Source organism: Egretta garzetta, unplaced genomic scaffold (assembly GCF_000687185.1).
Source record: "Egretta garzetta isolate BGI_Z169 unplaced genomic scaffold, ASM68718v1 scaffold69, whole genome shotgun sequence".
NCBI classification, from domain to species: domain Eukaryota; kingdom Metazoa; phylum Chordata; class Aves; order Pelecaniformes; family Ardeidae; genus Egretta; species Egretta garzetta.
This window is the reverse complement of record NW_009260790.1, coordinates 3,647,874-3,653,196: the sequence shown is the minus strand read 5'-3', so window position 1 is coordinate 3,653,196 and position 5,323 is coordinate 3,647,874.

Below are 5,323 nucleotides of genomic sequence, written 5' to 3'. Positions count from 1 at the left end.
ATAACTCCTGCTTATTTAAATGCTGCTGTAGGGATGCCCAACAGTGATCTGTGGAAAGCTTTGGTCATGTGGCACCCTTTTTCTCTTCCTTGTTTCCAGCTGCTAAACTGTGCTGAAATGGCGACAGAAATAAAACCGGCTCCCACTCCACTCAGTGCTTTCCAAAGGGGAATTTGTCCAAGGGTGCGGTTGCTGTCCCAGCTGCAGGGATGGCTGGAAATGGAAAAGGAGAGAGGGCTTGGGAGAGGCAATTGATGCTTTCAGTTAGGAAATCCTTGTACTGCTGGGTGAGCGGAGAGAAGGGTAGAGCCTGGCTCTTGGACGCTTGGTTGCAGCTCCCCCTGCAAGGTTTAGCAGCAGATACTGTCACGAAGCAGAGTTGTACTGAGCTTGCGGGGTGCAGAGCATCAGCAATTGTGGAGCGGAGCGCTGTTAGAAGTGTTTTATTGCAGCATTGCAGAGAACAGCTGGAAGGGAGCTCTTGGATCCTCTCTGCAGATGCAGCTGGTACCTTCAGGTCTCACCCGTGATGGAAAATTGGTCATTTCAGTGTTGCAGAATAAGCTGTTCTGAAATAACGCCTGGTGCAAATGCTCTGCCATTAAAGAGCCTAAAGCGAATAATCTGTAGGTTCCGGCCACCTCCTATTTGCGCGCGAGCAAGTTGTGCTGGGAAACCATGTCCTTTGCCAAAAGCGGCTGGCCTGAGAAGGGGGCAAGAGCTCGGCGTCTCCATTGCTCTGCAGGGTTGCAGCACCACCGCTGCATGGATTTATGGCGATGGGCGCTGCGCGCAGCTCTCTTCTCCCACTTTGGATGTCTTCATCCACTGTGATCATCAAATGCAAGGAATTTCACACACCTTCTCTGCAAAACAGGGGAGCCGAGCGTTTTACCCGTCCTCCAAGGAAACGCATGTGGCTCTTCAGGCTCCTCCAACATCACAAGGTGGATATTTTGAGCGGGAGCCTGAGCTGTGGCTGACACATCTCAGAGAAAAGCCAGTCGACAAGATTTCCCACGGAGAGCACTAGAGCTGACCATACGCTTCAAGCAAGAGCCATCGCCAAAAATGCTTTAAATTCCTGCTCAACCCAAAGGTTTTCTGCCATCCCAGCGTTCTTGCTGGCAGGGCGCTGCTCTCTTACGGCTGCAGGGCCAGCGCGGAGGCCAGAGTCCAGCCAGGCTGCTGGGTGCGCTGGACGCGCTGCTGATACGCATACGGTACATGCGCAGCAGCCAAAAATGACCCTTTTGCAGCTGCAAAAGCATCCCAGCCAGGAGGTATTACTGACAGTAAGTTATTACCTGCCCGGGCAAGGGGAGCGGCCGCTGCGTGCTTTGTGCTGCTGCCCACTACTAATGAATTTTAATCTGCAGAAACCTGCAGCTTTGGGAGAGGTGTGTTGTCCCAGTGTGAAACACCGAGCTGGTGGACTTCAACTTCTCCTTGGCTTAGGGGAGCTGTCGTTTCCACTTGCCTGCTTTGGGTAAAATAAATCACTACTGTAATGCCAAAAGTGCTATACAAAAAAAAAAATATCATAACTTCCAGCCACTGGTCTCCCAGTGATGACAGCATCTGCCTCGTTAGCAGTAAGGATCTATTTCAAATTAGAGTGTCTCTGGAAAAGCAGCTGCCTGTTGAGGCTGCTTAGTCCACAACATTTTCCTGCTCCAAATTTTTGTCGGCTCCAGTGGCATTTCTAACATATATTTGCTCCAGAAAGGAACAAACTTTGGTATATTTAAACATATTTTTATTCATTTGCTAGGAACTGATACAAAAATGGACGCACTGATGAACAGAATCCCCCTTGGAAAAGGGGAAATGGTTTGAAAAGCTAAACCAAAGTGGCTTAGCCTTTAGGGTGGCTGTTAGAGGGGCAGCAACAGAGATCAGCAGGGAGGTGGTATAGGGCGACACTGGGAAAAGTACAGAGAAAAAATCATTAGGAAGCTGATAAAGAATAAAGAGATCAAAGGCAAAGTCTGGAAGGCCACAAAGCAGCAGGGAATACGCATTTTTGAGTTGAAACCAGAAATGTGATGTTTGCACAGAATTACAGGAAATGCGGGGCTGACAGCAGGACTCTGCCACTGAAAAGAGTAAGTATGAATTGGAAGAGAATTGTAAGAGTTTCTGGCGATCACTGGACTTTGGTAAAGTGAACCAGCAGTGAAGCGGAAAATGGTGGTTAAAGGACATCACCTCATCTCTTCAGAAAGTCTGTATTTCGACTGGAGAAGTAAAGGGGAAAACAAAATCCGGAAGTAAAAAGCAGCTCAAGCGTAAAGACAAGAATTGTGTGGGGGACTGTGGGAAGGGTGACAGGTAAGTCCTTCATCGCTTAAAACTTCCATGTGCTGCAGGCGAGAGATGCCCCTGGATGTTTGTGTGTGGCTCTACAAGTGGAAAGCTATTATGGATGTGAGAGACCCACGTTAATTAAATGTTTTGACCCTGTGACAGCGATGGGATAGTTGTACTCTGCACCACTCCCTGTACAAATCCACCGGGTCAAGATGAAAATAGCAACTGCCCTGCGGTGCCAGGTACGCTGCCAGCTGAATGGGAGCTTCAAGGAAGAAGAGTAAGGGTCCTGCTCGAGCAATCCCATCAAACTAAACAACTCCCATCATATTCACGTTCAGGGATAAACAGGTAAGCAGCAGTAGAAACATGCGACCCCATTTAAATTTGACGGTGGCTTCTTGGGGAATATTTGTTTTTTAAAGCACGAGAAGCTGAAGAAGCAGCAGCAGAATGCAAAGCTTTAGGGATGAAAGAGCGAGGCAACGGGAAGGAGCTGGCGATTAGACACTGGACAAAAGGGAAAAAAGATTAAATTCTCCCTGAGGCAGGCGGGCTATGGGCCAAAAATGTATAAAAGTCTTTATAAAAACAAATGCAGAAGTTGAGTTAAAAATGGAAAAGGAAAAAACTTGCCAAAACCTTGGGGTGACGACACCAGAGGCAAGGCTTCAATACAATCAGAGCTGAAGTTCAGAGCTGGAAGCCAATATTAAAACAGAATTTGGTGACAAAGACACTGCTCTCTTCGCCAGCAGGGTCGAGAACTTTATTGGCAGAAGCCAATTTAAATCTATAAGGCACACAGAAGTAATAAAGAAAGGCAGTAATAATCTTGTGGTTTGTACCATACACGGCAGGTAGCTGTTAAGCAACACAGGGGCAGTGCTTATTAAATAAAAAAGCGTTCACTTTAAGTAGAAAAATGTGGCAAAATGGGGGAAAATATGAGTTGGTGTGGGGTAAGAGTTGACAAGAGGGACTTGTAACCCCTGGAATGGAGTTTCTCTGACCAGGTATATTTAACACAGAAGCACAACAGGTTTCTTGTTTCTAATGGAAGACTAAGACCACGTGGCATCACTCTGGATACAGGGTGGAAACAGTAAATCTCTTGACATGCAAATTTTACAGCTTCTCCTTGAGAACAGTAGCAATATGTCTAAATGGCGGGGTTTAAACAGCAAGCTGTGCCATACACTCAAAACCCAATGCTGTGGGCAAATCTGTAAAAGCTCTAGGGCTGCAGAAAGATGTAATCGCGTTGAATGGCTTTGGGGGGGGGAAATTCACAAACCGGTTGGAATCCTACTAGGGCACAGCACCTGGAAGGGCAGGAAAGGCACTGAAAATGCTTAGTACTTATTAACAGTGTTTAGTACTTATTTTATGATTTTATGCTGATGATAGCGTTCTATGCAATCAGAGTTTGACCCTGACGGCAGCCCCCCCGCTGAAGCGAGACTCCCTGACGATGAATTTCCCTCGCCTGCGCTGTCCCCTTCCTCCCAGTCAGGCAGGAGTGGGGCTGTTGAGGAACGCGCAAGGGCCCACAGCTCCCCTTTGGGGTGGATTTTGAGATAAAAAAACAGGGAAGGAGACAACAAAAGCTTTTCTCCTCCTCTGCTTGCATCTCATTGTAGCTCTGTAGCTCAGCCAACGCAGGTGCTGGCGTTTTGCACAGAGGCTTGCAGTGAGCAAGGGGAGGGCAGCCCGGGTGATTTCATCTTTTCCTTCTTGGTGCCTTAAAAACCAGCAGTGAAGGAGCCACATTCCCTCTCATTCAGTCTCCTCCACCTTCCAATCCCTCCCCTCCTGCCAGAGAGGCACTGCAAAGGGGGGAAAGGCAAAAGAACACATTTTTCTGCAGCTGCACAGTCCTCATTTCGCACTCACAAGCAAGACAGGAATGTTTAGCAAAGTGGAGCCATCTGGCTGAGGCAGTTCAGGGCTGTTCGGCACAGGAGACAAAGGACTGTATGAAAGCAAAGCATCATGGAGATAATCCAGAGTGGAGAAGATGACGCTGAGTAAGGCCAGGCCTTGGTCACAACAGTTTGGCAATGTTCTCGGGTGTAGTACACTGTTGCAGTGGCCACCTAAAGGGGGGAAAAAAAAAGTTGGAAAAAGCTTAGCTAAGAAACAGTCAAGGTACTATTGCAGAAAGAAGACACCTCCACCGTGCTTTGAATGCTCCAAGTGCTTCTAAAAAGTGCTCACAGAGGGGCTTCCAATCGGCAGAAGGGATAAAAGGTACCACAGTGCCCAAATAAATGTGTTAATGCCCGTACAGTCTCTTCAAATTGTAAAAACACAGGTGGAGAGAGAGAGGTTGGCAGTCCATGAGTAAGGATTATGTGCAGAAAACAAAGATGAGAAGCTGCCTGGGCAAGAGACTACAGATGAAAAGTTCTGCAGTGTATTTGGAGACAGCTTGTAGAAAGCAGACTTAGGGCAGGAAAGAAAATCAGAATAAGTAGGGAAGTGAGGAGTTGTACCTTAAAACTCAAGTGAAGGGGAAGTAGACGGATTTGGGGAAGAAAAAAACCCACCACCACCACCAGGCCTAGCCAAAAAAATAAACAAACGTGGAGCAAGAGCATAGCAAGAGGTACACAGAAAGAGCTTCTGTTTATTACCTCTCAGCGTGCTCTGCATGGACCTGAAATAACCATGATGGTGAAAATACCAGTGTGGGTCATGCCTCTGCCCTGCCTTGCAATGGTGATCCTCACCTCAGGCAGCTGAGGCATAGGTAAAGAAGTCGACTGAAACAGAGCAGAGTGATGGAACACCAGAAAAGAGATCCTTCCCACAAGCCAGAACTTGTTAGCATGTTTTGACAGAAAATTTCCAGCTTGCAGCCAGATCTCGGCGATGGAACTAGCATAGTTGAGGCAGGCAGTAAATTACACAGCTAATGAGAGTGACGAGGGGTTGAAGAGGCTGAGGCAAAGCGAAGGCAGCCACTGGAGGAATGGCAAACGACGGGGGGGGGGGGGAGGGGGAC